The following is a 22833-nucleotide window of genomic DNA, read 5'->3' as shown; positions in this document are numbered from 1 at the left end:
GTGAAATTCTATTTGTCCTATAGACTACTAGTGCTTGCTAGGGAAAGGGAAAAAAAAACATTTAAAAGGGGGCTGGCAAAAAGAAAGGTCAAAGAAAAATGTCTATTTCTATTTTTACAAGGAGATAAAATTTCATTGGGAGATAATTCAGGAAAGATATTCACTATTGTAAATCTATATAAATGTTATCAAATTAATACACAATATTTCCTCTTGAGCTAAAACTATATCATAGCAGAATTTGAAAAAAATCATCCTAGGAACTCAGAAGATACATTTAGCAACAAAGTAGTCACACCTAAAGAGAACTGGTGAAATGGGAAACATATCAGAAGAAAATATCCCAACCAAAACATCAATGACTGCCAAGAGGAATAAAGAAAGGGGGAACATACATGTAAATGGGGCATCAAAAGGAGATGAGAGAAAGTGCATGACATATTAATAGTTGAGAATTTTTGAACATAGACAATAGACATCAAGTGGCAGAGTCAGGAAACATTACAAATGCTAACTAGATTAACCAAAAGAAGACCTCACCTTGAAATGATATAATACAATTCTGAAAATGAGAGAACAAAAAAACTGAAAGCAGTGACTAGGGAAGGGAAACCTACAAAGTAAATAACCACCAACCCAAACTTTTAAACCCAGAGAACCATCTTAAAAACTGAAGAGGAGCAAAGGCATTTTCAGACAAAAATTAGGAGACTCTGTCACTAGCAGGCTTGCATTAAAAGAAATACTAAAGGGAGTTCTTCAGGCAGAAGGAAAAAAATTCCAGATGGAAACTCAGAGATACACAGGGAATGAAGAGTAATGAAAAGTGTAAACCTAAATAAATATTTTCCTAAAAAAAGTAATGCCTATGGAATCTAAACTAAATATCAAATTAGTTTATAGCACAAAAGTAGAGTACGTCAAGAGGAATGAAATGGAAATTTATAGAATGAAGTTAATTCAAAGGAAGGCAGGAAAGGGGGAAAAGAATATATAAATAAATAAATAAACATATAAATAAATAAAATCAAGTTTCCAGATATATTGTAGATTTCAACCTAAACACATAAAAAATTACCTTGACTGTAAAGGTACTAAACATTTAAAGGCAAAAACCATCACAAAGAACATAAAAAGTCTAGCAACATGGTATTTCCAAGTCACATCTAAGGTGACAGAAGGACTGAAAGCAAAAAATGAAAAAGATAAACAATGAAATATGACTCCAAGTCAAGCTGATATAACTCTACTAATATAAGACAGAATAGATTTTCAAAATGAAAACTATTTTTTTTTCTTTTTCTTTTTGGTAGGTACCAAGGAATGAACCTGGGACTTCATACATGGGAGGCAGGTGCTCAACCACTGACTTAAACCCACTTCCTGACAAGTATTTTATTTCTGAAAAAGCAGGATGTTTCCTAAAGAAAATTATGTCAATTCACCAGAAAGAAATAAGCGTTCTAAATTTGCATGCATCTAAGGGCATAATCTCACAATAAGTAAAGCAAGAATTGAGAGAAATATAAGAAATGTAGACATAGCTACAATACAATGACAAATTTTATAATGTCTCTCAGAATGTGATAGAACATGCAGGAAAAATGGCAGGAAGCATGGGAGATCTGAAAAACATAATCAATAAACCTGATCTAATTGACTCATACGAACTATCCAACGACTTATACATATTCATTTCAAACGAACTCAAATATTTTCAATAAATAAAGTAAGTCCCAACAAGTATCAAGGGACAGAAATCATACAAAAGAGTCTTTCCTCTAAATACAGAGCATCTCAGTTAGACATGTAAAACACAATGAGGGAAGCAGACTTGGCCCAATGGATAGGGCGTCCATCTACCACATGGGAGGTCCGCGGTTCAAACTCCGGGCCTCCTTGACCTGTGTGGAGCTGGCCCTTGCGCAGTGCTGATGCGCGCAAGGAGTGCCGCGCCACGCAGGGGTGTTCCCATGTAGAGGAGCCCCGTGCGCAAGGAGTGTGCCCCGTAAGGAGAGCCACCCAGCGTGAAAGTTCAACCTGCCCAGGAATGGTGTCACACACACGGATTGCTGACACAGCAAGATGACACAACAAAAAAAGAAACAGATTCCTGTGCCACTGACAACAAGAGAAGCGGACAAAGAAGAACACACAGCAAACAGACACGGAGAACAGACAACTGGGGTGGGGGGAAGGGGAGAGAAATAAAAAAAGTAAATCTTTAAAAAAATAAAACAATAAAAAAAACCTGTGTATGCTTAATTTTAAAATTCTTTTCTAGTTAACTCATGGGTCAAAAAAGAACTAAAAGGGAAAACAAAATATTATGAATGGATTAAGAATCAACTGCAATTTATCAAAACTTGTGGAACAGCTAACTCTGAGCTTAGAGTAACATTTTACCATCTTAAATGTATAAACAGAAAAGAAAAAAACTGAAAATCAATGATCTCTATCTCTATCCCCCTGTATGTCAGTAAAAAGAATAACAAAGCAAATAGAAAGAAGAAGGAAGGGAAGGAGAACTATAAAAGAATGAGTAAATAATCCAAAAAACCAATTCACAAAAGTTTGGTAAAAGAGCACGGGGTGAGTACTTTGCATTCTGATGGTCTGTGGCTGAGTTGGACAGGGTGAATGTGTGAGGGCAGCGGACTCAGTGGATTTGTCACCAATCCTTGTGGGTTGGACCCTTGAAGCTAGTCACCTGTCTGGTGTTGCTCAAACCAATGGAGTGAGACCAGACTCAGTAAAGTAGTCTTTGACTGGAGAAGGGTGGACTCATGTCCAAAAGATACCTTCTCCCTGAAGGGAGGAGCATGAGGCTCTTTCACGGGTGGCGTGGGGTAATTGGCGAGGGGTGGCTTGTCATGCACCACACCCAGTGCTTTTGTCTTCAGTGCTACATCAGGCCTAGGCTACTTCTGTGGATTTGGACATCCGACACTTAGTGCCTGGAAAAGAGCACAGCAGTGAAAAAAGTGTAGAAAGCTACAAACTATGCTAGATTTCTTGTCCAGGTGGGTCAAACTGTCTTGTGGTTACCACTGGCTTGCACCTGGGTTCTGAAAGCAAGCACGGATAAACAGCAAGGTAAGATGGAATGTTCTATGGCCCATGGAGCCCGGCATAGCCAAGTGGCAGACTGAGGTTTTTGTGTGGTCATAAAATGGCAGCAGTGGGTGAAATCCCCAAAAGGAGTGCATCAGATTTTAGTACGGTTCTAATGTCAATTTCCTGGTTTTGACAATGTACTCTGGTTACATATGACACTGTCATTTCAGGGCATGTGGGTGAAAGGTGCACAGGAGCCCTCTCTACTATTTTTGTGACTTCTTGGGAGTCTTGAACTATTTCAAAATTTAAAACTTATATTTGAAAATTGCAGCAGTGTGGGGAGACTTGAGCAAAACCAGCAGAGCATGTATTCATAGTGTGTGGATGTCCGTGTCTTGGAAATCCAGATCAGCCGTGGGCAGTTTCTAGTGAGGAAGAGATCCAGGATATGCATGGGCCTGAGGTGGAGGGCCAACGACTAGGAAATAGAGGAACTGAGGCTCAGATGTGAGACCATCTTTCTGTGCGGGCATTAAGATCAGTGCGAATGGTGGCAGGAGATAACAAGGATTCAAGAAAGGTGAGAAGTGATCGGCAGGTCAGTGGAACAGAACATGAAGAAGGGCTGTTTAGGAAGTTTTAGCTAGATGACAGAGAAGAGTGGTTAGCAAGGAGAATATCCAGCCCATTCCCAAAGGTTTAGGTTACAGAAGGTAGAAGAAGAAAAGTCTCCAGTTATGAGTACTGCATTGAAGTCTCAGGGAGTAGCCAGCACTCAATAAGACTAAATCTTGGGTTTATATAAAGCATTTTCCAACTGGGATACACAGAAATGTAAGAAAGTACACGTGGATTGAACCTTTAACATTTGCGAGGAAGACAAATGAGACAAATGTGAGGAAGACCTTTGAGAAACCCAGGTTCACAAATGTGGAATTACGTTGGCAGGTTGTGGACTTCCTCCTAAATCATTTGTGAGCTGACTGCAATGGGTTCCCTAAATGTGACCCTGCATCTCACGGTAACAGCCTTAAAATATTCTCTTGCACTGCTTCTCTCATCCATGGTCATTTTTACAAGGCAATGACCTGTAAATAACCCATTATACACAACTCCCTATGTCTCTGGTGATGACTGGAGAATGCCATAAGCAAAGGTGAGGGTTAAAGCTAGACCTGAAAAAACCATGAAGGCAAACTTGGCTTATAATTACCATCTCAATAGCTGAGGTCTAAGGGCTAGAGGAAGCTAGCTTAAAAATAACCATAATCCAAGTGACGCCAGCTAGTAAGATCAAGGGAATCAATCAATGGATCTGGAACATGGTGAGAAGTCCACATGGACATCAATAACATCAGGATGGTTGGCGGCAGTTGTGTGGTTGCTAAGGACTACAGCAAAGAATCTCAGGCCAAGGATGTCATCGAAGAATATTTTAAATGCAAAAAATGAACAAATAAAAAAATTTTGCTCTCCAAAAAAAAAATAATAATAACACCAAGATGGCTGCTGGAAGACCCTCCCCAAGATTCTGCCACTCAGGAAAAGACTTCCTCTGGAAGCCAGGAGAAGCCCAGGATATTCCCCAAGGACTTTATGATTGGGCCTTCATGGGAGATTGGTGGGGGAGGTAATCAAAACAGTTAACAGCTGGAACTCCTCCCCTGCCATTAGCAAAGGGGTGGGATGATTGATGGCTCAAAAGGGAGGCACAAGGCCTGAGCTCTCTTGTGTGCTCTCTTGCCTGGGGACCCATTCCTGCCCTCTGCACACCACTCGCTGTTTTTCCTTTGCCATGTGGCCTTGCAAGTAAAACTTGGGCATTTATAACCTGCAAAGGGGAATTGTAGCCTGTAAATCAGCCCTCTTTATCACTTTCAACCCTTTCCTCTCTACCTGGGAACCCTGATCTGTTATTTTCTCCCATTTCTCATCCCTCCCTACCTAAATAAATTACTGGCCTAACTCACCTGACGTGCTCTTGAAATCCATTTCTCCAGCATAGTCAAGAACCTAAACAAAATCTGATAAAAAATTGTAAGTTTAGTTTATAATTACCATTACTCAATAAGCACAAGGTAGACCCAAGTAGCCACAAACAATGGTAAATTAGTTTAAAATTACCATTACAATAGCTGAAGTCCAGGCTACACCCACCCAGTTATAATAATTTCAGTCATTATCCTTCTCCTGTTTTATAATATAAGGCATCTATGTAATAATCTTAACTCTTAGTTTCTAATAAGTTTCCACTTAAAAACAATTTGAGTACTTCTGTTCCTTAACTAAGCACCTAAAACAATTTAATAGGTAACAAGTTTGCTAAGTTTTTCTGCTTTCCCTGCAGGTGAACTAATTCCACTTGTGAATTATACATCAAATTCAATTGCAAGATAGTATGGACATTTAAAGACTCATTTTTAGGTTACCTTTCACTGTTAACCAATTTTTAACAGACAGGCCCCAAATCTGATTTACGAGTTCCTAGGCACAAGCAAACCGACAAAGTTAAAGCAAGCACAGATTAAACAGAAGAGAAAATTTTACACATTTAGCTGGAAAGACTGGATTTTAGAATCACCTCACCCAGACGCAAAGCCCCCATGTCTGTCCATGGCAGAAACCTCATGCAGGAGCCTCCAGCTTCGTTCCTCCAGGAAAATCCCTGGCAACTGCTAAGTACAGAGCTAAGTGGTCCGGAGAAGCCCTGCCCAGATGAGACACTAATTGGGCTGCTCTGGGGGCTGCATCCTGTTAGTTCCCTCCTGGCAAGGAGTAAGACCTGTGAGGGCTCTTTGTGCTAGACGGACTGGAGTATTACAAAGGTAGGCAGGGAGGTGAGAAAGCCAGGAGCTTTTAATCTCAGTGTGTGTCCTCATCCCTTTAGGAGACATGGCCACTGGCCTCTGGCCCTCAGATCCATCTGTCCTTTCCTCTTACACAGGTTCAACTGGAGTGCAGAGTCCCAGGCAGAGCCCACTCCTGGCTATACTGCGGCCGCATGGCTGGGCAGGAAAAGATTCGCCCCTTGATCAGTAGGGAGTTTGTCCCAGTAAGAGCCACCCTTTTCCCCAGGGGAGGATAAAACACGGCCCTTGGTCTGGAGGCACCCACTGCTCAGTCTGACTGAATGGACTGCTTGCTGAGCCAGCGTCCTGGAGATCAGGGAGCCCTGTTCACTGTCCCCACCATCCAGGGATCGGGAGCTCTGGTCTCTGGGCGTCCCCAAAGCCTTCGAGGTCTTGGGGGCATCTGGGTCTGGTTCCCAGGCTGACATCCAAGCTGAGCTGGCCCTAGAAAAGGGGCTGGCTAGAGAACTTTAAAAACCCACAATGAGGACAGCAGAACTTGAAAGATCAAATTAAGTCACTGAAAGCAGTCAAGAGGAGGTCTAAAGAGATGCTCCGATGGGTGAGGGCCATTCTTATCTCCCACAGGGCCTGGCAAACTCCTGGCAGTTCTCAGGGGTGGTTTCACCCACCACCCAGGACTTCTCTGGATCTTCTCGGTGTGGGGACTTGCCCCTGCCATCTCCGGAAAGAGAGCCGGAAGTGTGGGTGACCCGAGGTTATGTCCTGTGGGAGCCTATCCGGGAACCTCCTTGGAAATGGCAGGACTGAAAGAGGACACAGACGGGCCTTAAAACTCACCATCTTGGGCAGGTCAGGAGCCTCCCGGCAATGGCGCACCAAAGGAAGCTGGGGAAGTGTTGGTTTCCTCTAGGTTCTTGGCTGTATTGCACAAAAGGATTTAAGAACAGGCCAGTTTAGTTAGGCCAGTAAAAAGACTTTTTTGGGAAATGGGGTGAAAGAACAGCTTTCTGAGAAATGGAAGAGAAGGACAGAAGTACCCAGTGAGATTTGGTGTGGCTCCTCTAGGCAGACAGCCACAAAGAAATGTTGGAACTCCATTATAAGAAGACAAAAACTAAATGAAAAATGAAAAAAAAATTAATAGACTTTTTACCAAAGAAGATATATAATCGGCCAGTAAACACATGAAGATATGTTCCATATCATTATTCATCAGGAAATAGGAATGTACACTACAAAGAGCTATCACCTTATACATACTTCGATGGCCATAAACAAAAGACAGACAGTAACAAGTGTTGATAAAGATGTGGAGACACTAGAACCCTCATAGAATTGCTCTGGGAATGTCAAATGATAGTTTGGAAGCAGTTTGTTATTTAAAAGAACATAAATTTTTCATATGACCCAGCAGTCCTGCTCTTGAGTAGCTCTCCAGGACAAATGAAAATGTCTGTTCTCACCATTTATACACCAACGTTCACAGCAGCACTATTTATAATAGCCAGGAAGTGGAAATAATCTAAATGTCTCCACAAGCTCCTGCCTAGATGAGCCTCAAAAATATTATGCTGGTTGAACAAAGCTGACTGTGAAATTCCATTTATATAAAATGCCCAGAAAAGGAAAACCTGAAGAGACAGAAAATATATTAATGGTTGTTTGGGGCTGGAGAGAGAATGAAGAGTGACTGCCAGTGAGCAGGGGAGATCATTATAGAGTGATAGAAATATTCTCCTGGATGATGATGATGGCTTCACAACTCTGAAAATTTATTAAAAACACTGAATTATACACTTAAATTTGATGAATTTTATGGTGTGTAGCTTATAGTTCCATAAAGCTATTAAAATTTAAAGTAAAGTAACAGCTTTCAGGATTGTTATACTAAATGAAGTTTAAGTGCCTCACCTGGTACATAGTAGCTAGTTAATAAATGACAGCTATTAAAATTGATGTGTCTGGGAAACGGACTTTGGCCCAGTGGTTAGGGCGTCCGTCTACCACATGGGAGGTCCGCGGTTCAAACCCCGGGCCTCCTTGACCCGTGTGGAGCTGGCCCATGCGCAGTGCTGATGCGCGCAAGGAGTGCCGTGCTACACAGGGGTGTCCCCCGTGTACGGGAGCCCCACGCGCAAGGAGTGCACCCATAAGGAGAGCCACCCAGTGCGAAGGAGGGAGCAGCCTGCCGAGGAATGGCGCCACCCACACTTCCCGTGCCGCTGATGACAACAGAAGCGGACAAAGAAACAAGACGCAGCAAAAAGACACAGAAAACAGACAACCGGAGGTAGAGGAGGGGAATTAAATAAATAAAAATAAATCTAAAAAAAAAAAATTGATGTGTCTTTATCTATGACAACACTATTTCAATCCTTAAATATTATGCCAGATTATTATCCCAAGAGATGAATGCTACTTGTATAGTGAAAAAATGGAGCGGTACATATCCTTCTCTCATTTAAATAGTAACAAATAATAACTAAATATGAACAATGAATGATATCACAGATGGAATCATGTCCAACATTTAGACTTTGTCGGTATTTGAGTTATTGACATTTATCTTTCCCTAAATTCTAATCCATAAAATAAAAGGTAAAACATTTAGTTTGTTAGAAGTTTTCACTTCATGTAGAAACAAAATTAAATAATACTACTTGCATCAAGTGAGTAGTGAGAAACTATAGTTTTAAATTTGGTAGCTTCCTTTAATAAAGCTCTTATGAAATATAAAAGAATCCTTTAGTTTAGAGTATATAATTAGAGGTACAACCACTAAAACAGAATATAGGACTGAAATCCCAATAGCAGAATCAGTTTTACAGGCTAATGAGAAACTTTGCTATAGGTTTGAAGGGTTCTAATTAGGATTTTGCAAATTAGCTATTAAAAACTGTTATATTTTGCTGTGCTTCTGTCTGTAAGAAGTATACTGTAAATAGTGAAAGCAAAGACCAAAAGGGAAAACATCCACTAGCAGTACAAATATTTTGCTTCCCTGTCTCAAGGGTCCCTCTAAGCTTTCTGCTTGGTTATTTTCTGTAAGGGATAATAGTTTACACTCTCCCCCAGTCCATTCAGTGGGTTATGGCAGGATATATAATGTCCAGCATCCGTCCCTGCAATATCATTTAGGACAACTCCAAGCTGAAAGATGCCTCCACATCACACCTCTTCTTCCCTCTCCCTGCCCTCAGCAACTCCTGTGGCCACTGTCTCCACATCAGTGTCACAGTTTCTTCCATTGCTAGAGTCACAATAGTTCTATAGTAGAATACCAGTAAGTCCACTCTAATCCATATTTTATTCTTCCATCCTGTGGACCATCCCAGGGTCTACAGAATGGAGATTTAAGAATAGGTTGTAATGGTGGGTACAGGCAAGAGAATTCCCAAGTTGCTGAAAATCTTGTTTTTTTTTTTTAAGTAAACTCCTTGATCACCTGTGATTTTAAGAGGCAAGAAAATATTCTATAAAAATTAAAAAAAAAAAACAGTAAGAAATACACCACACAGTGAGTGAAAGGCATTGGGCAAAATTCAGAACACTGTGCACATTTAAGAGGGGGTAAGAAGAGGATAATGACTGAGTGTGATGGTTAATTTCATGAATCAACTTGGCTAGGTAGTTTTATCCAGTTGTTTGGTGAAGGAAGCTCTGGCCTGATTGTTACTGTGAATGTATTTCATACATGGATTTTCATCTTTGTTCAGTTGATTGCACCTGTGGCTTATTGCATCTACACTCAACAAAGGAGATTGCCCTAAACAATGAGGGGAGTCTCCTCATCCAATCACTTAGAGGTTAAAGGGAGAACTGAGACTTTCAGACATCAGAAAGAATTTCTGTCTCTGTTTCTACCAGCCAGCTTCCCATGGAGAATTCAACTTCACCTTCATCAGAATCTCCTACTTTCAGCCCGACCTATGGAATTTTCCAATCCTCCTGTCATGTGAGCCACTTCTTGTAATGAATCTCTTAACATTTATACACCCACACACACATACACACATAAATATCTCCTGCCAGTTCTGTTTCTCTTGAGAACACTGATTAATGCACTGGGGGAAGGACCATCCACTTCCAGCTGGCAGGGGAAGCACCCCCAGAGAGGAGGAGGAAACCATGGGGTTCTAGGATATTTGGTAACAATGACCCATGACTGCCCTCTTCTCTCCCAGGCCTCTTCCAGGAAAATGTCTAATAGCCATCCTGCTAGCTGACTGGCTGTACTGGGATGAAGAATTTTCCCCCAAAACTCACATCCATATAGAACCCCAGAATGTGACCTTATCTGGAAAAAAGAAAAAGGGTCTTTGAAAATGTCATTAAGATGAGATCACACTAGATTGGGGTGGGCCCTAATCCAATGATGATTTTCTTTTAAGAAGAGAAAACAGAGACACAGACCCACAGGGAATCTACCATGACCATGGGAAGACAGAATCGAAGACTGGAATGATGCACCTGCAAGGCAAGGAAATTGGGAACTGTGGTAAACCACCAGAAATTAAGATGACGTAAGAGTCTTCCCTAGTGCCTGCAGAGGTAGTGTGGCCCTGGTGAGAACTTGACTTTGGATTTCTGGTCTCCATAACTGTGAAAGAAATCCATTTCTGTTGTTATAAGCCCCCCAGTTTGTGGTACTTTGTTATAGCAGCCATAGAAAACTAGTGCACTTGGCAATGAGATTGAACACCTCTTCTCTTCTGGATGGTGGCACTATAATTTGGGTGTGTTTGTGGACATCTATCTTTCTCTCTGTCCAATGTTTTCTTTATCAAAGAAACTTACCACCCCATTCATCTGCAAATTTTTCATTCTCTTCACACCCACCTTCCATGCACGTGATTTCCATAGAAGGTAGCCACAGTTGATCCATCCAGGGATGAGCATCTGACCCAAGGCTGGACAAATTCCTTCCCTAGGATTCTGGAAGGGAACTAACTTTCCTCACCACTTTCATCCTTCTCATCTGAACATGAAATGTACATTTGGATGGCCACATGCACTGAAGGAGTGGGGAAGCCAGCATCTGTTTTAACAAATTCAAGTTTGATTTCAAAAACACTTTTTGGAAAGATTACTACCTAACATATCTCAAATACCAAGATTGTAGTTGTAGGAAATTTCCACTGAGTCCACCCCCTTACTAAGACATAGAAGTTGTTTATTATCCTTAAATTCAAAACTTAAATTGCAGTATGGTATTCTCCTCAACTAAATATTCAAGCCAGTTTGATGCATACACTTTTCTTTACTGCTGTGTTACACAGCTCTGTACACTGTAGGAGAAAGCTCTCAGAGAATGATTTTTAGGCAAACACCATCTTTCTTGATGACAGGTAACATAAATAAAACCCTGGCCATCAATTTTTTTCTCATTAGTTGAAATAAGCTTACCCCTCTACGCCCACCCCCAACCTATATTTGACATGTAATATGAGTAAGAAATAACATTTGTTATTTAGCTGCTAAGATTTTTGGATTGTTTGGACATTATGCTCATCAAAATCATCCACAAAAGTACTAAGAGAAAGAGAAATTAAAATTTATACACCAGTGAAAACAAATGAAGAGGCACAAAATGCTGGATGAGCTGGAGTCTGTGAAACAATAGTAAATATGATGTGAAAACATGAATGAAGCTTGCTGCTAAGATTCCTGAGGAATTCATAGAAACCCCTCAGGGGGCCATAAGCTCTGAAGTGTAAAACAAAATCTATATATTCGAAGTATCAAAATAAATTGCAAAGCGATCACCTCAGAAGTCAGCCAAATAGAAATAAAATTCAAGAATGGAAGCATAATTTACTTGACAGAAAAAGAGGGTCACTTCAAATCATTATGTGAATAATGTGACTTTGAAATGGGCCAAAATAAGCTGGAAGAGCTCATTCAGGAAATTTAATCAGCCAAAAAATCCACTAATACTCTCTGATATGAGAAAGCTCTGGATAAGTATTTTTATTTACTATTTTATTTCTTAACAGCTTTCTTGATGTATACTTGCCATAGGATACACTGCATGTATTTAAAGTATAAAATTAATAACTTTTGAGATATATATACACCCATGAATACATCACTGAAATCAAGATAATGAACTTATCCATTAACCCTAAAAGTTTTCTTATGTACCTTTGCAATCTCTTCCACCACCCCCTGCTCATCTGCTTTCCCAGACAACCATTGATAAGATTTCCCTCAATACAGACCTGTTTGCTTTTTGTAGTTTTCTATAAAAATAGATGCATACAGCAGGCACAATTTTTGTCTGCCTTCTTTCACGTAGCATAATTATTTTGAGATTCATCCATGCTGTTGTATGAATAATAATGAATATTATTCCATTACAGGGATGCACCAGAAATTATGGATGCCCCTGTTGATGGACACTTGGGTTGTTTCCTGTATTTGACTATACAAATAAGACTGCTCTGCAGGTTCGTGTACAAGTTCCTTTCGGGCAGATTCCTAGGAGTGCAGTAGCAGATCTTATGGTGAGTGAGCTTAATTTTTAAGTTGCCAAACTTTTTGAAACCAGGTGTTTCATTTTACTCTCCCTCCAGCCATGCATGAAAGTTCTAGTTCCCACATCTCTTCTCCAGTACTTAGTATGGTCAGATGTAATTTTGGACGTTGTGAAGAGTTTCTCATGGTGTGTTACGGTTTTCTTTTGTGTTTTTGTAATTGCTAATGAGATAAAGTGTCTTTTCTTGGACTTTCTTGCTATCCATCTATCTTGTTAGTGAAGCATCTGTTCAAATAGTTTGTCCATTTACTTTATAGAGACTGTTTGTTTTCTTAAGATTGAGTTTTGAGAGTGTTTCATATCTTCTGAGTAAAAGTCCTCTATCAGGTATAAGAATTCCAAAAAGATGAGTCATGGTATACCCCACTAGTGGACCCCAGCTTACTGCCTCGAGAGTTTCCTGGCCGCAGTGCAGGAAAGGGGAACCCAGGGGTCCCACTGAGTCAGGAGGCAGAGCTGAGTCCAGGGAGTCCAAGACAGACAGAGTCCACAGGACAGACTCTGGCCTCACTTATTCTCTTTGTCTTGCTGAAAATTTAGCTCCCCAAACACAAAAATTCCTACCATTCCTTCATCTGGACCACAGATACTTTATGCTCATCTTACCTTTAAAGCTTTGCGTTGCCAGTTCCTCTACCTGGAATTCCCCAATCTTACCTTTAGTGGACTGATTTCCACGCCTCCCTCCAGATTCAGCTTATGGGTTAACCCCCATGTGGAGTGCTCTTCCTTTAAACCTGGGCTGTGTCGAGAGCCGCTCCTCAGCACCTTCAGGTGTTCTGAACATATTTCTTTTCTGAACTTAACACACTGCTTTGCAATGATCTGTTTCTGTGTCCACAGCACCTCCCTAGCCCAGGGCTCTGCCTTATTCATCTTTATGTCCATAGTATCCCAACAAAGTACTTGACTTATGCTTAATTGACGTTCACAAATCAAGGAAAGAAACAAGCATGATAGGAAAATGGATACACAATGTTTGGTTCATCAGTGATATCATGGCATTTAGGCCTCGAGCTCTCCTTTTGGTTTTGGCACAGTGATTTCATCAGGCCAGGAAACTGTCTTGGAGACAGAGTTTGCATGACTGTGTGAGCTGGTGGTAATGGAATGAAAACCTTGTCAGAGATTTACAGATTGAGACTCTCTCCATTTCTTTTCTTTTCTTTTTATTATCTATTTCCCCCTCCCCCCATTGTCTGCTCTCTGTGGCCATTCACTGTGTGTTCTGTGTCTGCTTGCTTTCTTGTCAGATGGCACTGGGAATCTGTCCTTTTTGATTGCATCATCTTGCTGCGTAAGCTCTGTGTGTGTGTGGCGCCACTCCTGAGTGGGCTGTGCTTTTTTGCACATGGCGGCTCTCCTTGCAGGGTGCTCTCCTTGTGTCAGGGGCACCCCTATGTGGGAGGCACCTCTTGTGGCATAGCACTCTTGTGCATAGCAGCACTGCATATGGGCCAGCTCACTACACAGGCCAGGAGGCTCTCGGTATAGAAACCTGGACCCTCCATATGGTAGGCAGACGCTCTATCACTTGAGCCACATCCACGTCCCTGTCTCTATCTTTTAAAAAGCTGCCATTTTTGGAAGGAATTATTGGAATCATGCCTCTTTTTATGGATCCTCATAACTGCTAAAATCTGGAGTTTTGTCAAAGGATTTTTTCCTGCAACATAAAAATATGGGTTTATTGTGTTAGTCAATGTCAACAATTGAACAACTATCAAAAGCAGTACCTAAAGCCTATCTGAGTTTTGTGGCTAAGAAACTAGAGCCAGCTTTCCCACAGAATTCCCATGTTGATTTCCTTTCTAATTCCTAGCCTGTAGCTACATTACGTCATTTGAATTAAGGAATCATTCATGGGATTTCTCAGCCTAGGCAAATTGCTGTAACAGCAATCCCATATTTCTCTCTCACACTGTAGCCCAACATAGGCTGTACTCACCACCCAGCTTAAGGAATAAAGCCGCCCCAGAAACTTATACGCCCCCATGAACCTTTATCCTCACCGAATCAAGCCCCTCCTCCTAGGAAGATTGTGTTTAAAAATCTGTATCACAATATTTAAGCTTTTGAGGTTTTACAATATGTTTATTCTCTGGTAGCAATAGTGACCCTACTACTTTTGTTTCAGAATTATACTCAATATTTCTGTTTGGTGATTCTTCCACATGAACCTGAGAATTGGTTTGGTTAGTATACCTCACCATCGACTAAAACAAAAACAACAAAAGCAAAAATGTGGATATTTTAATTTGAATTCTATTAAATGTATAAATTAACATAACTGTTACCTTAATGACATTGAGATTGTCTATCTAAAACTAATTGTTTAAGTCTTTCACATCAAATAAAATTTTCTTCATGTAAGTTTTGTACATTATTTAAAATTTTCTTATACATGTAAATCTTTTGTTGTTGATGATGTTATGCAAATGGAGTAGTTTCTTCCGTGTATCATATCAAAGATTATTGATATCAAATGTAATTTTTGCATAGTGTAATCCAGTCTACCAATAAAATTCTGCAAAACAGGCAAGACAACACAACTAGGTATGCAGTTTGCATAGATAAAGATTCTCTTTTCTTCTGCAACTTTAAGTCAATGTAGGCTATTAACTCAAAGCTTCTGATCAGAGGTACATTCAGGGCAGAAGTATATTGGACATAATTGTACTGAAGCTCTGTTGATAATTACAGAACTCCAAGAAGGCTGATCTCCCTTCATCTTTTTATATTCTAAAAAATCCATGGTTTCCTGAAAGAGAAGTTACATCTGTCAGTGTAGAGGTTATGTAATAATTCTGTAATAACTTATTCCTTAGAGTCAAAAAATTTTTGAGAATTAATTTACTGAAGTGACAGAAGGGAAAATAGCATCTTTTTCAAATTTGGATCACTAGTGAAAGAAGCAAAATTAAAACCATGGTGTCCACTGTGTGTGTGTGTGTGTGCTTAACAGCTTCACTGTGATTTAATTCATATAGTGTAAAATTCACCCATATAAAGTGCTCAATTCAATGTTCTTTGAATTGAGAACAATTCAACAATCTAGTTTCAGAACATGTTTATCACACACCCCCAAACTCTATACCCACCAGCACCAACTCCACATCTGTCACCTGCTGCCTTGATTAGCCCCTAGGTACCAACTAATCTACTGAGGCCTCTGTAGATTTGCCTCTTCTGGAAATTTAATATAAATGAAATAATATTCTATGCAGTGTTTTGAGACTGACTTCTCTCATTTAGCATGTTTTCAAGGTTCATCCATATTGTAGAATATATCAATACTTCATTCCTTTTTATAGTTAAATAATATTCCAGTGCATGGATATACCACTTTTGGCTTATCCATTCATCAATTGATAGACATTAGGGTTGTCTCTAATTTTTACTTTTTATAAAGAATGTTAGGAACATTTACATAGAAGTTTTTTGTGTGAATATATGTTTTAAATCCTCTTGGGTATATATCTATGAGTGGAATTGCTGGCTCTTTTGTTAACTATGTTTAGCATTGTGACAATCTGCCAAACTGTTTTCCAAAGCAGCGGCTCTGTCTTATATTTCCATCAGCAATGTATAAGCCTTCCAGTTCTCCAGACCTTTACCAGCTTGATATTTTCTCTCTCTTTTTTTTTCTTTTTTCTTTTTTTTTTTTTTAGGAGGTAATGGGTATTGAACCTGGGACCTCATTCATGCAAAACATGTACTCAACCACTGAGCCACACACAGTCCTGGCTGTGTCTTTTTTATTTTAAGCATCCTAATAGGTGTGAAGAGCTTTTCATTGTGGTTTTGGAGTGCATTTTCCTAATGACTAATGATTTTGAGTAGCTTTTCATGTGGAAGTTGAATATATTTTTTAATATATTTGAATATAGTCTTTGGAGAAATGTCTATTCAAATTCTTTGCCCTCTTAGAATTTGTGTGTTTTTTTTGTCTTTTTGTTATTGATTTTAAACATCTTTGTATATTCTGAATGTAACTCTATTACCAGATGTATGCTATATGCAAATATTTTCTCCCACTCTGTGGTCTGTCTTTTTACTTCCTTGATAGTATTGCTTGCAGTACTGAATTCCAACAGATAGTATTGAATTCCAACATATCTGTTTTGCTTTTGTTGTTGTTGTTGTTGCTGATCCTTTTGGTATCATAGCGAAGAAACCGTTTACTAACCCAAAGTCAGGAAGATTTCCTCTAATGTTTTCTTCTAAGAGAAAAAACTCTTTTTGAAAATAAAACAAACAAAAGATTATGTATAAATGCTTAAATAAACAGTGTTTCTACTATACTTAAATTTATGAAGAAGGAATTTGAAGTTTATTCTTATTGGCTTAACATTTGTCAAGCAAAGTCAAATCCTCCATGTTTAACTTCTAAAAAGTGCTTGAAATTTTCTGACAAACTTAAAATATGACTTTATACTTCTTAATATTGAAGACTGGTGAGAGGAATTATTGATGTAGAATAGACAGTGGAAAAATTGTGTTGTATGTTTTCCTCTACTTTGAAAAAGCCATTATATAAAGTCCAATTTGTAAAGTGTTCTACAAATGTTACTCAGATCTCTTTAAAACTGTGAGAAGCAAACGTCTCACATTCTTATTATTGTTTTGGTTTGTGTGCTCAGGAAGGAGACTAGAAGTCCCATGTAATATAAACAATGGGTAGAGAGTTTAGAAAGCACCTGAGTTCCTTTGGAGGTGCTGTGTGTGGAATGTCGCCCCTACCCCGTCACCACCTTGATGACTAATATTTGTGTATACTGAGACAAAACCATCTCAGAATAGTCTGGGTCCACACTCCGTCTGTAAAGCGGGCAGCTGACAGGCAATCACCTGCAGGACCACAGCCTGGGCCACTAGTTTAGATGGCCTTTCCCTCTCCCCCTTTCAGTTATTATTATTTTTTATTATATATATATTTAAAGATACATAGATCACACAAAATTCAGTTATTAACTTGTAACAATATTAGAAGTGGTTTTATGAATTTCTTGGTTGCCAAGCCTTCATGCTTCTCCTCCTCTCTGGCAGCTTCCTCTGAGTCAGCAGCCCATTGGATTAGGCTGGCTAATCTCCTGACCTTCCAGCAAAAAGAGAAACTGACAGATTAGACCCATGTGGCAAAGTTCCCATGCAGGCTGAATTAGATGATTGTGCTGACATTTGTAGCCATTTCCCTGTTGATGGCTCGAGACTTCATGTTACCCAAGATACCCCTATTCGCACGCTGTGGAACTGGAGCTTGAATTCCATTTTCTAATTCCAGATCCCATTCGATAGGATTTCCTGAGCAGGTACATGTAACCCAATTCAAATGTGTTTTATTCACCCATGGAATTAAACGGAGTAAAATTGCTCCTGGTGATGGATTCTATTATCACATAGCAACATGCAGGGATCTGTGACAGAGGCATTGTTGAGTCGGGAATAGCTGAAAGTCAGCTGATGCTGGTGTTAAAGAAGAATGTGAAGCTGGAAGGAAATCGCTCTGTGCTGATTTCCTTGGTGAGACACAGCCTGCCTCGGTGTTTCAAATTTCATTCCTGTTCCCTGTGGCTGGAACAGACTCCAGCTCATTTGTGAGTGCCTGCTTGCTAGGTTATTCTAACCAGGCAGAGCTCCCTCCTGCTACAGTGCTCAGTAATGAAAATGCGTATGGTTTTTCCTGCCCATTTGCTGAAGATAGTATGGCCTTTCTGGCAGTAAATATGAAAACCAATAATTGTTTAAACATTGCATAGGCAATGCCAGTATGAAGTAGAAAGACTTATTGATCCCATTCTGTTATTTGTGATGGTTGCTTTTATACTAGCAGTAGTTTGCTATTCAATGTATATGATACATAAAGTATTTTGGGCCCATATAATTTTCTATAACAAAAGTTTGCAAGTAGAACTAGCCAGAATTGTGAGCAGTTCATGTTTCTTATTAAAATCCTGTCTTCTCTCACTCAGGTAATTTGATTTCTAATTCTTAAGTTAATTTAGAGACTATCCCAACATTTTCAAAAAAACAGTTGTGAATGACTGATAGCCACTCTTTCCAGCCACCAATATTCTCCATTAATTGGGACTTCTGAATAGGTACAGCCCAGTGTTCACTGAAGTGCTGAGTAGAAAATCCAATAAATATTTGCTGTACAAATGATTAAGTTGGTTAATGATTATGAGGCACTGTAGTGCTTTCTGAATACTCAATTTTTAAAAAATTATTTTCTTTTTATTTCAGTATGTGTTTCTTATTATCTCTCTTTTGTTAATAGCTGTTTGTATGAAAATTTCTGTAATATTTAATTTTTCAAAATATTATCCTTCATGCATCAAATCTACTCATGCCAGTAGGACACAAAGTACAAAAAAAATCAAACAAAATAAAACATAAGAAACACAGTAAATTTTGGAGTCATTGTCACATTTTGAAATTTCTAATTCTGAGCAAATGTAAAAATCATGCTTCCTTTGTTCACAAGTCATAAGAAACATTAATTTATTGACAACATCAGTAGACTCTCGGGCTGAAAAGCTGTGAGGAGGACAGTGTAGGTGCAGCTTTTGAAACCGTGAATAAGAGGAGTCAGTGATGAGGCTGTCATACTTTGTCTCTTCTTTTTGCCCAGGAGGCGAGAAATATGAGCTGTCAAGAAAATGAAACAAAAGAGAAACTATCCCATGTAGAGGCTCCACACCTAAATGAAGAACAGTAAAAAATAAGAATAACTTCAGAAGTATTTGAGAAGAATGAGAGCGATTTCTTTAATCTGGATATTGAAGAATTAGTAGCTACAACACACTGGAAACATACGGAACACAATATCGCGATCAAAGAACTGACCACCACAAAGACCGAATTTTACTGTAAGCAAATTTTTTAAAGAAATGAGGTGGGAATAGACAGATTCCATGTTGGATTGAAAAAGGAGCCCTTCTTTGAATATAGACAAGATCTTTTGCTTTTGGGTGGGATGTCATAGTAATGAAGAGCCAATGCTTCCACTACCAACTAGAAGAAGTAGAATGAATGATAAAAAATTACATGTTTTATTTTACTGAAGAGAGATGAGGAAGTGACAGGATTGGATGAACTAAAATGAACTAAAATTGCAGAAAAGGGGAAGCTGTTCCCCTTTGAACTAATGATCTGTAATTTTTTTCCCTCTGGCCAGGTTTGGCTAAGCAAAGGGCTGCTGCTGGGTAGAAGAGAAACTAGGATTTCTACAGCTCTCTGGAGCTCAACTCACAAAATTGGAGACTTCAGGGGGCCTAAAACATATGACCAATTCTCCCCAGAAGAACTTGGCTGATTTCTGTATGAAAGGCTAAAAACTATACCAGACCTTCTGAAGGGCACAATAAAATCTCCACTTGTCTCATACTCTTAGGAAACAAAGATGGCCTCCCTCCCACCCTTCCAGGTGAAGGTGAAGCAAGCTTGAAAATGAAAATTGACCCAAGAAGAAGGTTCTAGAAGGAATGGTGAATTGGTATTTAGGAGCTCCAGCTCTTTTTCACATGGGCATATTGTGAGTTTTTGTCAGAAGGCCATCACTGGGGAAGAGAGAAATTAGGAGAGATTTTGGCTCTTGCATGGGATTGAAATGACAAAATTGGAGTCCTGAAGGGCATTAACATATCTCCGGTTTCCTTGTTAAGAACCTGGTCATTTTCTTCAACATTTTATGTTAGTTTTAGATTTAGAGAAAAGGTGCAAAGATGGTACAGAGAGTTCTCATATATCTTTGCCAAGTTTCCCTGATATTAATATCTTATATTACCATGGTACACTGGTCAACACCCCAAAGTTAACATTGGTACATAAGTATTAACTAACTTACAGGCTTTATTTGTATTTCACTGTTTTTTCCAAGAATATCTTTTTGTTTTTGTTTTTGTTTTGAGACCCAATCCACGATACCACATTGCATGCAAACTTCATGCCTTAATCTCAGATCTGAAGCAAATTCTCTTTCTCTGTTTTATGCAACCTTGAACATTTTGAAAAGCACTGGAAAGTTATGTTTTAGACTATTCCCTACAGTGAGCTGATCAGATGTTTTTCTTAAGACTCAGGGAAGAAGACCATAGATGGCTATCCTTTCTTCTTGCATCTTACAGGGGTATAAGACATTAGCCTGCATTGTCTCTGGCAGTCACTCGGCTATGTGGCACCTGCCAGGTTTCTCCAATGCAGTTGCTGTTTTCCCAGTCCATACTTCATTCTTTGCATGTGAGTTACTTAGTCCAGTCCACACCCATCTTTCCTTGACTACAAAGGAAAGGTGCAGGGAGAACTTAGGATGATGAAACTGTTCTGTACAGTACTGGGTGATAGATACATGACTCCATGCATTTGTCAGGACACACAGACTGGCACACCACGTTGTGACAAATGACTGTAACTCCCTCCTGGAGGATGTAGTAGTTATATATATTATTTGAAATTCATCTGAAAGGAAGATGATTAGCTTTCCTCCATTTGTTTTCTTGTTCAGTTATTAATTTATACCTATATGGATTTGTGTATATTTATTTTATTCCTTAGGTTATCATCCAGTAATAAGTTGTTTTTTTTTTAACTCAAATCATTCCAAATTTTCCCTTTGGGGGCTTGTTCAGGCTACTGTGTCCTTAATGACATGCCATTATTATTCTTATTTTTGTTATTATTTGGGTGCTTCCTTACTTTTTTGGCATTAAGAGATGTTCCAGGCTCACCGTGTATTTTCTCTGCCCCAGACCTAGAATCAGCCAAATCTCCAAGGAGCTCTGGTTCCTTTTATTGCAGGATGGTATTAGAAACCAAGAACTAGGCTCTAGGCATACTTGTCTTTCCTGGAATATTGGTACTCCTAGGCCATGTCAGCCAACAGGGCTAGAAAATATATGTATGCCTTCTACCTTTTAAGCACACATATCTATATTTGATTTTTATATTTACTCATCTGCATATATATTAAAATGAACTTGGGTTTCCATTGATATCTCTGACTTTAATTTGGGACCCCAAAATTCATTCTAGCATCCTTCACCCCACTCTTTTTCTCTGATTGTGGGACAACTAACTTCTATCATCTGTAATTTGTTTAACCCTAGCAAACAAGTAGTTCCAGAATTATTAATCTCTATCCATTTGTAAAATAAATTTACCAACCAGAACACAGTGTTTATGTACAGTGGTTTTGTCCTTTTCTGTATAAAATCTAGACAGAACACCGTTATTCTCAGTTCCTTATATATCAGATGGTTTTCCCACCTTATTCATTGAGATAGGTCATACATTTGAAATAGAGTTGCCGTAATTTGTCACAATGTAGTATACCAGTCTGGATGCTTTGACAAATGCATAGAGTCTTGTATCTACCACACAGTATCATACACATCCATCACCTTAAGCGTTTCACTGTGCCTTTCCTTTGTTAGTCAAATACTTACCCTCTCCTAATCCATAGCAATCATTGATCATTTTCTTTCACTCTAGTTTTGTCTTTTCCATAAAGTCATATATAAATGGAATTACAGTATATAGTATAACATTTTGGGTTGGGCTTCTTTCACTTAGCCAAATGTATCTAAGATTCATCATGTTATTCTGTGCCCCAATATCTCATTGCTTCTCATTTCTGAATAATAGTCCACTGTATGGGGGAGAAATGCTTACCCATTCATCTGTTAAAGGACATCTTGTTGTATGGAATTTTGGGTAATTTATAAGTGAAACTATCACAAGCATTTATGCACAGGTTTTTGCACAAATACAAGTTTTCAATTAACTTGGGTAAATACCTAGGAATGGGATGACTGGGTTGTATGGTGAGTGTATGTTTAACTTTAAAAGAAACTGCCAAACTGTCTTTTCACATTCTTACCACAGTAAATGAGAATTCCTGTTGTTCTACATCCTTGCCAGCATGTGATATTGTCATTTAAAAAGTAACAGTACTAACTGTGGTATCTTGTGGATAGTTTGCATTTCCGTAATGACCAGTGACGCTGAGTCCTCTGCTATACGCCACTAATATGTGTAATCCCTACTGGCTAGCACGTTACCAGTGGGGGTTGGGGGCTGGCGGGGATTTCTGATTTTTGCATTGATCCTCAGGCTTAAGTACTCCTTCTGAATCTGGAGGAGAGGATATGGCCTTCGCTAGTGTGTCACCTAATGCCCCAGTTGTCAGGCTGGGCCTGGCGCATATTCACGGCCCACCCCCAGAGGCAGGACATGCCCTTGCCCAGCTTTAGGGAGTTTCCGTTTAGCACCCTGGATCAGGCTTTGACTCTTCCCTCTGCAGAGCAAGGCTTTGTTCATCCGGGCAGATGGGGGAGGGATCTGGGCAGAATTTTGTGGTGGCCTCCATTCCCCTTGCCCAGCAGCAAAAGGATTCCACCAGCGGCGGCTTCAGGTTTGACT

At 39.4% G+C, this 22833-nt stretch overlaps 1 protein-coding gene across 5 annotated transcripts in view; it reads left to right on the top strand.

The window, feature by feature from the left end:
- LOC101421072 (serine palmitoyltransferase 1) overlaps positions 1–22833 on the top strand; it is a 222381-nt gene that overhangs the window by 180895 nt on the left and 18653 nt on the right. Inside the window, exons 2-3 of one of the 5 annotated variants that reach the window (XR_011649329.1) lie at positions 10265–12379; positions 19046–19283. The gene's annotated coding sequence lies outside the window, so the exon portion shown is untranslated. Of the gene's footprint in view, positions 1–1313; positions 7592–10264; positions 12380–17460; positions 17547–19045; positions 19284–22833 lie in introns of those variants that run through there. The other 4 variants (XR_011649330.1, XR_011649331.1, XR_011649332.1 and 1 more) reach the window with 4 other exon arrangements.

Source organism: Dasypus novemcinctus, chromosome 8, assembly GCF_030445035.2.
Source record: "Dasypus novemcinctus isolate mDasNov1 chromosome 8, mDasNov1.1.hap2, whole genome shotgun sequence".
NCBI classification, from domain to species: domain Eukaryota; kingdom Metazoa; phylum Chordata; class Mammalia; order Cingulata; family Dasypodidae; genus Dasypus; species Dasypus novemcinctus.
The sequence above is the reverse complement of the archived record's forward strand: the minus strand, read 5'-3'. Positions and strand labels throughout refer to the sequence as shown.